The sequence below is a fragment of the Meriones unguiculatus genome, chromosome 19 (genome assembly GCF_030254825.1).
Source record: "Meriones unguiculatus strain TT.TT164.6M chromosome 19, Bangor_MerUng_6.1, whole genome shotgun sequence".
Taxonomy (NCBI): domain Eukaryota; kingdom Metazoa; phylum Chordata; class Mammalia; order Rodentia; family Muridae; genus Meriones; species Meriones unguiculatus.
In genome coordinates, this window is record NC_083366.1 from 14,207,895 (window position 1) to 14,220,470 (window position 12,576).

General features: G+C 42.2%; 1 protein-coding gene across 2 annotated transcripts in view; it reads left to right on the top strand.

The window, feature by feature from the left end:
* The window catches only part of Fam107b (family with sequence similarity 107 member B), a 198,172-nt gene that overhangs the window by 122,928 nt on the left and 62,668 nt on the right, over nt 1-12,576 (top strand). The window contains exon 1 of one of the 2 annotated variants that reach the window (XM_060372696.1): nt 6,361-6,683. The exons of the other annotated variant lie outside the window; for it this stretch is intronic. The gene's annotated coding sequence lies outside the window, so the exon portion shown is untranslated. Of the gene's footprint in view, nt 1-6,360; nt 6,684-12,576 lie in introns of those variants that run through there. 2 annotated transcript variants of the gene reach the window in all.

Genomic DNA, 12,576 nt, shown 5'->3' on the forward strand with positions numbered 1-12,576 from the left:
GTGTTGAACCAAGCTCAGTGGGTTGTACAAGAAGACATGAAAAGTGGATTTGGTCAGGCACCTTTTCTCCATCTACTGAGATGACCATGTGGTTTCTGTCCTATGGTAGATCACATTTATTGATTTATATGGGTTGAACCATCCCTGAATCTCTGAGATGAAGTCAACTGGATCATGGGGGATAATCCTTTTTTAATTCAGTTCTCAAGGATTTTATTGAGAATTTTTTGCATCTATGTTCATAACAGATATTGCTCTATAATTTGTTTAGTTTGGGTATCAGGGTAACACTGGCTTTGTAAAAAGAATTTGGGAGTTTTCCTTCAGTATCTATTTTATGGAATTACTTGAGGATTACTGGTGATCTTTGAAGGACTGGTAGAATTCTGCACCAAATCCGTCTGGTCCTGGATTCACTTTATTTGGGAGATTTTTAACTACTGCCATCTTATTAGGTGTTATGATCTTTTAAAATTCTTTTCATGATTTAACATTGGTAGTTTTATATATCTAGAATGTATCATTTTAGATTTTGCAGTTTGGTGAAATATGGATGTTTAAAGTATATCTTTATGATTCTCTAAAGAAAAAATAGAAGGGAACTTGTTGAGAGAAAAAGGGCGTCTAGAGGAAGTGGGAAGACAGGGAGGGTAGTAAGAATGACTATAGTCAAAATATATCTTACACATGAGTGAAATTATCAAAATGAAGAAGAAAACTCTTACATATATTTTATATGATAAACTACAAATTGAACACCAAAAACACTTTAAAATACAGGACCTAAGATTCTTCACAATTCAAGGGATGAATGGATCCCCAACTTCATTGTTATAAATGCTTCTAGTCTGGCGATGAAAGTTTACATGGATATTGTTGGGTGCTTTAGGACACCTAGTGAAGAGCAAAAGCAAAATGAAGGAAAATCCCAACATGGCTGGACTTGGGCTTCTAGTGACAGGGCTGTGATCTTTTCAAGGCACAGTCTATAAGACAACCTGGGGCTTGCAGAACCCCCCAAATCCAAACACCAACAAGGCTCCCAGTGCCTATCCCATCTGTCCAGGCAGGTATCACCATGCTATCTACCTGCTCCTTCCCTGTTGTTTCTCTTCTTCCCTTAGCCCTTTCCTGGACAGGCCATGTCCTGCCTTCACTCACAGGATAGCTGGTGCTTGGTTTTCTTCAGTTTGGCTCTCAGCCAAATGCACACCGTTACTTTTATGCTTCCTCAACTAAGAAGTCATCAGTTGTGGAAATCTGATGCATTAACCTTTCAAATAAAATAATAATAATAATTTTACATTGTCACATTTCAATTGCTATCTGTCTACATTAGCTTTAACTGTCAACTAGACCTATCAAGGATGAGAATTTCAATCGAGGGACTGACTACATCTGGTTGGCCTGTGGGCATGTCTGTAGGGGATTATCTTAATTGTTAAAAGGATGTAAGAGGGCCCAGCCCACTGTGGGTGGCACCATCTCCTAGGCAGACGGTGCTGAACTGCGTAAGAAAGCTAGCTGAGCCTAAGCCTCCCTGCTAGGCGGTAAGCAGCACGCTCATGGTTCCTGCCTTGCTGCTTTGGCTGTGAGGTGAGCTCCTTGGCTGAAGAGGTGATATGTCTGTGGCGTATCAAACAGGCCTGCCTGCACATTCCTGCAATAACTTCAGTCAGCGATGAACCTGTAAGCCAAATAGTTCCTTCCTCCCCCAAAGTTGCTTCTGGTCAGGATATTTGTCACAGTAACAAAAATGAAAGTAGAGCAATTCAGTTATTTAATTTATTTCACTTTTTTTTGTATTGCACATGATACAATGTCGTATAATTATAGACCATATTCTGCCTTAAACCTAATGTCCTCCACTTCTCCCCCACCCCTGTGAGTCCCCTTTGTTTCTCTGGACAGGTTTTGCTTCAACTTCCATGGTATGATGTTATGCATCTGTGGATATCGAGGGATATCATTGTGTTTTGACAAGGGATCTCCCATATGGCTTGGTTTCTCATGCACAAGGCCAGGACTCTCCCATATTTGTAGTTTCAGGTTTGTCCCCCAAGGATCTAAACCAATAGGAGCCCCAGCTTTGGGGCACAGTAACAGCACTTTGCCTTAGTGTGCAACAATGGCCAGGAGGGACAGCAAGGATCCCTCAATGGAAAGTCTGCTTCCTTAGTCTTTAACTCACAGTTTAGGGAGGCCATGACCTTTACACACACAGCCTTAAAATATCCTGTCTTTCTTCCTACCCGCTTCCTTTTTCCTTCCCTGCCTCTTTATTTCCTTTTCTTCCCGCCTACTCCAAACACGCCTGTGGTTAACACTTCCTGCCAGGGGTTCTTCTCTCTCCCTTTTCTCTTATTGTCCTGTTTTACCCCTTTCCTCTCTCTCCTGTCTTATCCACCCATCTGCTGCCTTATTTTTAAACTTTTACTCACCCACTATTTTTCACTGATTTTTAAAAGGACCCAAGTGTATCTTTCATTACATCTTCTCTTATTCAGTGAAAGGTTGTGCTTTTCAGTAAGCCAAGAAGAAATTCTGCCTGGAACTTGCCAGCAATATGCCAACTGAGTCTCTCTGCTCTATAATACTAGTCCAACCTAGGTCGTGGGACAATACCTTTTATCAGCTTTTTGGTGGGACTCCAACTCATGAATATTAATTTACTGCCTCATTAATAGTCCCCTGGGCTTATTGCATGTCATGGGGAAAGCACTGAGAATAGTAGAAAATACAGTTAAAAAATAGCCTTTCTCTTTTCATTTGCTGTTTAGTGGTTTGGAGATAGGTGTTTCCAGCAGCTCCATGAAGCGGATCAGGGTTTATTTATTTATTTATTTATTTATTTATTTATAAAACCAATCCTCAAACAGCAGGGCTGGTAAATGTGTGTTGAACACCAAGCTCAGCCTTATCAAGTTTCCAGTGAAATGCTCAGTTCTGCCATTCACAGCAGACCATAACCATAATTTAAAAATTGTCGTGGACTGACATATGGCTTAGCAGATAGAGGTGATTGCTGCCAGGCCTGATGACCTGAGTTCCATTCCCCAGGACCCACATCATGGAATGAGGGGACTGATTCTCTTGAAATGTCCTCTGACCTTTACATATATGTCATGGCACATGTCTTTGCCCTGCAATTAAAGAAATAATAAATAATAAATAAATAAATAAATAAATAAATAAATAAATGTAGTTTTGAAAGCCCTGAGATCTATGAAAGCCTAAGAGTAAAAATTTAAGAAGCAAAATAAAATAAATTATGCTTTTCAGTACTCTTATTCAATGTAGCAGGAAAATATCTAACGTATTTTAGAAATTATTGCATGTTATTATAAAAGTTTAAGCTGGTCTAAGCTGGCCTTGAATTTGCTATGAATACAAGGATGACCTTGAACTCTTGATCTTGCCTATACCTTTGAAGTGCTGAGATTATAGGTGTGAGCCACTCTACTGAACTTATAATAGTATAGATTTTAAAATATCTATTTTTATTTAAAAATTATGTGTATTCTTGTGTGTCTTTATGGGGATATGTTCACGTGAGTGCAAGCTTCCACAGAGGCCCCTGGAGTTACAGATGCTTGTGAGCCACGTGGCATGGGTGTGGAGAACTGAACCTGGTTCTTCTGTCAAAGGAGTACGTGCCCTTTAACCCCTAAGCCATCCTTCCAGTCCCCACTGATGTCTTAAATTCTTCCATCATAGTGACTTTTGGTGTGGTTTTTGGTGCTGAGGACTGAACCCAGGGATTCCCACATCCCAGACACACACCTTGACACTATGTTCTCAATCTCCATCTATGGATTGTTAATACTATTCAACAAATATTTGTCTAGCTTTTAATATGGACTTCTTATACCAATCATAGAGGAAATCTGAACATTAAATGTCACCTGCTTTCAAAGTTTGCAAGCTATTAAGGTAAAAATCATGAGTATAAAACTTATAATGTAGGGCATATTCTTAATTATTAGCTTCATGAATGCAGATTGTAACAGAAGTTTTGGTGTCTTTGAAAACTCAGTTATGTCATGTAAATATGTTTTTGTTTTAATCCCAAGTGTGGGGTTTTAGTTTGTCCACAGCTGATAACTGTCTTGTGCCAGCTAGTAATGGAGTAGACTGCTTGCTCTCTTTGCTGTTGATGGAGATTGGTATAGCCCCCCAAAGAACCACTCAACCCTGAACAGCCAGAAGTGAAGGGGTCTGCACCTCTTCTCCCCATTAACCTTCTCTCTCTCACCTAGACTTAATGGGTTGGTGGAAGGGAGGTAGAAGCATAAATTCCCCGCATAAAAAAAGTTTTAAAAACGAGCACTACAGCAGATACTGAACTTTTCATTATTTTGTTATTATTGTAGATGTCTATGCATGATTTGTGTGGGAGGGGACACAGGCCATAGGACAGGGGTGGAGATCAGAAGACAACTTTGTAAACGCAGTTCTCTCTTTCCACCTTTGTGTGTGTTCTGTGAATGGAACTTGGGTGTCCAGATTGTGTGACATGTGCCCTTTCTTGCTAAGCTACCTTGGAGAGCCTTGTTGCTTTCCTTTTAAACGTACTTTTAATTCTCTTCTCAAATCCAGTTAACTCCTTTCCTCACAGACACACTTAAAAAGCCAGTAAGGAATCACCAACAGCAACTCCTTAGGATAATAGCTAATGGAGAAAACAGCTCCCTCCATTTTTGGCAGTGCTGGGCATTAACCCCGGGACTCCTACCTTTTATAGGTCAAGCTGTCTAGCACGGAGTCCTTCATTTCCAGCAAAAGAGTCCTTTCTTAAAGACAGAACTTTAAAATTGTTAAACATTAATTGTTTAATGATCATATGTGTGTCTGTGTGTTTGTCTCTCTGTGTGTCTGTGTGTGTGTGTGTGTTTCTTTGTGTGTGTGCGCGTGTGTTTGTGTGTGTGTCTGTGAGCATGATGTCAGATGACAAGATTTGTGGAGCAGGTTTTTTCTTTCTGTGTTTTGAGCCTGGGTCTCTGCTGCCCTTGAGCTCCCAGCCAATCTCCTGTCATGTGACTTGTCATGTGTCTCTGCAGGAGTGCTGGGATTACAGGTGTGCGCTACTGTATCAGGCTTACAACATGGGTTCTGGGGATAGAGCTCAGCTTGCCAGGCTAGAATGGCAAGAGCTTTTGTCCCCAGATCCATCATCTTCCTGTTATGGTACTTTGACTTTAATGGAACAACAAGAAGAAGAAGCCAGTGGTCTGGCTCAAGGGAATTGGGGGAGGGGGTTATCTTTCCTTGATTAGGCTAGCTCACGTGGCTGCCTTGCAAGATGGCTTGAGGGATTGTGTGAAATGTACCGCACACATTCCAGAAGCAACCAGGAGGCAGGCAGGTAGGTTGTTCACTCCATGAGGGCTGCACCTCCATTCAGGCAGAGCTTCGGGGAGGCGGCTGGGGGAAGAAACTCCGAGATCTGTGTAGGGAAGACCGTAGCCTGGCGTGGTTGCCTAAGCAGATGCTGGGCAAACGTAGGAGAAGTTTGTCTTGACGTTTGTGTGGCAAAGAGACCATCTGCTGTATAGTTGATAAGCAGGCTTGAGGCTAAGAAGGAAGTCACACGGATGAGGATAAGCCATCTCTTGAAGAAGCAGAAGGTTGAGAATAAACAAATCTTACAATTGCTTTTCACAGAGCCAGCTTCTTCTGGTCCTGTGAGTAAACTGTGATTGCTGACTAGCTCACTGAAAGCTAGCAGTCATCTCCAGGTTTCTTGCTTCACCGTGGGCATGCACAGCCACGCTCTATTTTTCTAACTCATGTCAGTTTCCAGACTAAGTTAGTCACGGTGGTTAGTATTTTCTTTCCCCACTTTGAGAATCTGTAGCTGTTTTCTTCATTTTCATTCTTCCTTTTTTTTTTTTTTTAAACATATTCCCTTTCTGTGGATTTTTGTCTCTGCTTCTCTGTCTTTCATTCCTTTGGACAGAAAGTTATCAACTTTCTTGGTCTCTCATAGATCAAGACAGTGTCTATGATAGCCTTTTCTTTCTTTCCTTATGCGAGCTTGTAAATGAACAGTGTTGATGATAGCAAATGGCTTCAACAGTTGCTGCGAAGAAAAACGAGCTGAGGAAAGCAGGTGTGCCTCCCTGCGCTCCACAATACCTTTCAGCTGTTTATTTAGAGGAGGAGGTCACGGGGCGGGCTGCAAGCTGAGGGCAGAACAGCAAGTCCCGAGCTCTGATGGCAAATGTCTGGGAGGTGGACCTGGATGAGACCGACTTTTATCCCTTCTTGTCTCTTTGTCCTTCTGATTTGCTGTCCTCTTCACATGATCCAGTGAAAGCAGATGTTAGCGAGAGCTTCAGTTCATAGTATAATCGTTTGGAGCAGACAGAAGAAAGTTAACAGGGGAAAGGACTTTAAAAATCCAGCAATCATTAGCAGCTTAAATGTGGGAGACATGCTTCTGTAAGCGAAGCTAGTAAGAAAACCTCTGGCAAGAATTCACGTTCGCTGCACTTTGGACTTTACCAGTAAACTTCAAGTAGATCAAACAGCTTTGCTTCGCAACCAAGTCTGGCAGAAACACGACGACTGTGGAATTTTTGTACATATTGGGTCCAGAAGAAGAGGAAGGATACAATGAGTTAAATACCCTGTCCAAAGTCACCTGGTGGCAAAGCTGAAACTAGAAAAAACAGATCTCTGTAAGTTTATCATTTATTTATTTTTTTGTGTGTGTGCATGGGTGCCTGTTTGTCTGTTTGTGTATCATGTATGTGCAGGTGCCACTGGAAACTAGAAGAGGGTGTGAGATCCCCTGGAGGTAGAGTTTCAGCCGTCTTGAGCCACGCAGTGAGTGCTGAGAACTGAGCAAGCACTCCTAGTTAAGAGCCATAGCTCCACCTGAGCACATCTCCTTAGTCCTGGTCATCTCATCACTCCAAGGACTTGCTTCATTACACCAAATCCCAGGTAGAGGAATAAAGAAAGAAGACAGTCTGGTAGTCAATCAAGCCTTCTGAGGGCTGTTCCTGCTGATGGACAGGAATTTACGATGAATGTCAAAGGGGAAAAATAAGTTGGAACAGACCACACTCAGAACAAATTCCTCAGTAGACTGTGATATGTGTGTGAGTCCTCCATGCAAGTCATTTGAAGTGAGCAGTACAGAGGTATGACGTCACTGGTCAGATGCAGAACCGCCTCAGTTAACGGCACTGCTCGCAATCTTAGTGTTTTTTGACAGGATGAACAGTTGTGCTCTTCCCTCTTGTTTTGTTTTCACAGACTTTTCATTTTAAATACACAGGAAGACCTCAGGAAATCCTTCTTTTCTGGTTTTAGATTCATGTGAAGAAAAAGATGTGAGGCTCAGATCTTTGCACCGTTTGGTAATTGTTTATGGAACTCACAGCTGTTTCTCCTGGTTCTTCATGATAATTACAAATCAGAACTGGGATTTCACAGAGCCCCTTTGATTTTAAGGTCCAAACAATATAGAACATGCATTTTCTTAAAAGGGAATTAGACGTTTAAAGAAATACATATAGTAACTTTTTGAAATCAGTCCTTCAGCTCTCTAGAAACAGGGAAGTGTTCAGTCAGCTTACGAGGTGTCGCTCTGGCAGGGAGTCTGCAGAATGCTCTGTAATGGGCAGTCCTACTGGGAGAATATTTATTTTTGTTATCATGCAATTAGCTGTTAGCATGTTTTGTTAATATACTACCAGCATGTTTAATGAAATGATTCTACACCGTTGCTCACAAGTGCTCACAACAGAGATTGTTTAATGTAACAGGTTATTAAAGCAGGCTTATAGGCTATAAGCCAATTCACATATGCCGTTTTTATCCCTTCTGAATTAATTATTTGTCTTCTCATTGTGACCAAACACCCAGTGAAAGCCACTTAGGTAATGAGGGTTTATTCTGGCTCACGGTTCAGTTCATGTGCATAGTCCACCAAGGGGAGGAAGGCAGGCAGCAGGAGCCTGGGGCAGCTCCTGCATCCACAGTCAGAGCTCAGAGAGCGTTTAGTGTCACTGCCCAGCTTGTTTTCTTCTCTTCAGTCAGCCCAGGACCCTGTGCCATAGAAAGGTAACACCCGCAGTTAGGATGGATACTCCCACCTCAGTTAATCTAACCTAGACCATCCCTCACAAACATGCCCAGAGATTTGTTTCCATAGTGATCTAAAATCCATCTTGGGGACAATTAAGACTCTCCGTCACATCTTCCAAGCACTATTCATTTTAGAAGGTATGTGTGCACTGTCTTTGCATAAGAAGCCATAGAACTTTTCACAAAATACTCCACAAGTGAGTTCTATAAATGAAGTCCCAGGGTGATAGACTACCGGGTTATAGTTATATAATAACTGTGTCAAACAGGCTATCAAAATAAGCAGAACAGAGCGTATTCACATCACTATGCTATTTAAGCTATAAAATTAGGGTGAAATATTCTTAGCTTTGTTTTCCTTTTCCTAATTTTCAATATCCAGGTCATCAGGGCTTAACGAACTGTACTGTGTATTGAACTGTGGAATCTGGGTGACAGGATGGAACTATATCCAGCCAGTTATCACCCACACAAGCATCCTCAGCCCTGGGCTTTCTGGCTTAGCTGCGTAACTGAACTCCGTGCAGGATAGTTACCGAGGACTCCCTTCTTCTGCATGCCCTCAAGTACATTTTATGTTATTTATTTTATGGGCATGTGGTGGTCAGAGGACAACTTGTAGGAGCTGATTCTTTCCTTCCACCAGGTAGGTTCTAGGGACCAAACTCAGGTTGTCCAGCTTGGCAGCAAACACCTTTACCCACTGACTCATCTTGCTGACCCAAGGTTTAGAAATTCTATAGGAGAGAATGTCTGTCTGCCTCTGTACCCATTTACCCATGTTCACACGTGTGTGGTGGAGTTCTAAAGCATCCTCCAAGCCTACTGGCCTATAGAGCACCCATGCCTTGCTTCTGTTATTCCACAATATGCTGAACTTTGTCCTGCCATGTACCATAACAAAATATCTATGACAGGCTAATTTTCTGAAGAAAAAAGTTTTATTGACCTCATGGGTTTGCCATCTAAAAGTTCAGGATCAGTTGTTCTCTGTTTGATTTCTGTCAGGGTTATGACAGAAATGCTGAATGTCATTAAAATTTGAATGTGTGGGAGGAAGTGATCACATCTTGACACAGGAAGCCAGAGAGGCTGGGCTTAAGAATCTTTTGAAGGCCCAATGACTTAAGGCGCTCCCACGAGGCTCCATCTCTTGGTCCACAGCCTCCCACTGCTACACTTCCAGAACATGAGCTTTTTGAGAAGATACAACTCAAACCATTTTCAAAACATGCCACGTTAAGATGGGATTTTGAAGATTCAGGGAAAGATTCAGGTCTGACCTTTCAATAGAGGCTGAGATGAAAGTCACTGGTTAGAAGCACTGAAGAATTTAATGGTGGAAAGGGCCATCCATTGAAGCATATGGGGAGATCTGAGGGGCTTTGGATGGCTCCTAGATGACATCCAGCAAGAACAAAACAAAACAAAACAAAACACAACAGTAAAACAAACAAAAAACCACCCCCAAACAAGACCTTCAATGTTACAACAACAGGCATGAAATTCTGCCAAATGAGTTTAGAAAAGGACCCAAAGCTCCAAGATGGGAGGTGTGGAAGAGTGAACCACAAACTCTTGAGCCATAAAACACCTTGAATTATCTTTGTGAGTTCTTTAGCAGAGAACCTAGCCAGGCTGGATGTGACTGCTATATAGAACAGAATTGAGATCTATCCGCTGAGCCTTGTCTGTAATGCCACAGCACTGTGAACAAATTACTCATCTTTATTTTAAGACACTAAGTTTTGACATAATTGTTGTAATGTATTAGGTAATGGATGTTCTAATATCTATTAGATATTAGAGCATGATCTGGATAAAAGTCAAGGCTTCAACATTTTATTTCAAGATAAAAATTTTATTTGTTTTTTGAATGAATTATTGACTTGTGTGTATGAGACATAGTGAAGATATAAGGTACTAAAAAGTGTACATCTGCAAGAATTAATTATTTCAGGGCACAGTTATGCTCACCTTGTCTCTTCAGAGCCTTCTTGGATGATGGTTAGGATACAAAGTAAGGGTTGCCAAGATGATGCATAAGGGAATGACCAAAGAAGAGCACAAAACCAGCATGTCTTAATCCAAATTGATTTTTTTGCTTTACTTTATGCTCCCAAATGCTCTCTTCTTTTTTCTTCAGTTTTCTTTAGGAATCAATTTAAAAGTTCCTCCTTCCCATCATAGCAAAATCATGAGACTAATGCCAAGTTCATGAGTGACCTTATGGTGCCAATGACTAGATACATTTTCCAGTAATGTGAGATTATAGAATCTGTCACAGTGGTGGGCTACGTGACTCAGAAACCGTTGAAACGTTTTCTTTTTGTGTTTTATTTGGCGATAAGTCAGTCTGCCAAGGCCCCCCTTGTCCGATTAAAACAAACCGACAACAGCAAAAAACAAAAACGAACCAGCCAGAAATGAAAGTCCATGTGCAGCTCAGTATGTACCTATATCCTCATCCCAGAGCCCTGTCCGTGTTCAGACTCTCAGTGGAGTGTGGAATCACCTGTGGGTCCTCTAAGTCGTCCAGCTGTGCTCAGAAGTTCCAGGTTCACCCATTCAACAAGCACTGATTCCATGCCAGCTGAGACAAAGGCACTGGGGTTGGCTGTTTAAGAGCGTGGCCATCAGTGCCTCTCGCATTAAAGCTCTTATTTCCAGGGTCTACCCACAGCGGCTCTAGGGATAACCAAATCAAGTTGGCTTGGCTGAACTTACCAAAAGTGGACTTCACAAAAGGGTGTTGCCTACCTCCAATTGTATTTCAAAAATCAAATGTTTGTTCTCACTCTTATTTGTTTGGGGTTAAAAGATATGTAGTGCCTGACACCACAGGCTAGGCTCTGAAGGCTTTTTTTTTTTTTTTTTTTTTTTTTTAATCTCAGATGGCAGAACAAACGTGTTTTCATTTCTCTGAGAGGGCAGGGACGGAAGGCTCTGTGGTCACTTATCACATTCAGACACTCTACCCAATGGTTTGACAGCATGGAAGTCTGTGCAGTCTGCTTTGAGGGGATAAGTCAGGCACGCTGGCTGGGGAGTGTCTTACCAAAGTGAGGGTCCAAATCGTGCTATTTATGTCATCTGATCAGGCTGCCATAAAAGAATACCACAGACTGTCAGGTACGAACAAGACCCTTTATTTTATTTTGATGCAGGTTTGGAGGCTAGAATGTAAGGGTTAAGATGCCAGGAAGGTTGTTTCTGGGTACGGCCTCTTGTTCTGGTTTCTGGACAACCGCCTTCTCTTTGTGTCCTTGTGCATGTGTATGAACATGTGTGTGTGTGTATGTGTGTGTGTGTGTGTGAGAGAGAGAGAGAGAGACTGGAGGGGGAGCTTGCCACTTTTCTTTCTATAAGATCATTTAACATTGATTGTCAGTTTCACAGGGTCTAGAATCACCAGAGACAAGCCCCTTGGTATATCTGCTCAGATACTATAAAGATTAGGTTATTCAGTGGGATGCCACCATGAAATGTGGGTGGTGCTATTCCGTAGGCTGTGGTCTGGTGCTATGTCAAAAGCAGACAGAGAGCTGAGCACCACAGCATTCATCTCTCTCTGCTTCTGGATGGGTGGGTACCATGGGCACAACCATTGCACACTTCTGTCATGTACCTGCCTATCTCCTTGAACTACGTGTGGAAAATACGCTCTTCCTAAATATTGCTTCTCTCAGACAAGCAACTAATATCTAACTCATGACCCTGTTTAACTTAATTACCTCTATACGGGCTTATTGCCAAAGAGCTCTACTGGGATGGGGGTGGTTGGTTAGGATTTCCATTTGTATGTTATGAAGACTATACAATCTACACCCTAGCACCACTTCTACGGCACGTGCTAAATTAAGCCCGAGGAAGTATAGATAAGTATGTATGGCAAGCATAATATGCACTCAGGGAACGCATATTGGCAATGCACTGTGGTAATTACAGTGCTCGGTACAGAGGGGAAGAATCAACCCATTTGGTTAGAGCAGGTCAGCGAAGGCTTTACAGGGGAGCAGCTTTTGGATGCAGGGGCAGAAGTGTGTGGAAGAACTTAGTAGGTGACCTACTCACCCTACAGCCTGGCGTCAATGGTCACAGAGCAGGGCCATGCAGCAAATGTGACATAGTGGCGGAGCAGAGTCCTAGGTGCTTAGGGGAAGTGGGATGAGCATGGGACCACGGTCAAGGTGGTTTCAGGGAAGGGTGCTTTCCTTTGGAGCACTGCACTAAGCAGCTTGAACGCCATCTTGTAGCAGGAACTGGGGAATCTGTTACAAGTTAGACATAGAATCTCTAATGTTCTTTATAGGTTCACGCTTTCAGTGTGTGGCCCACCACCAGTGGTGGTATTTTGGGGGCTATGGAATCTTCAGGGTGTAGATCACTGGTGTGGGCTTTGAAAATTATAACTGGCACCTGGTTCTACTCTCATTCTTTGTGCTCCTGGGCACTCATGGTGTAAGGACTTACCGT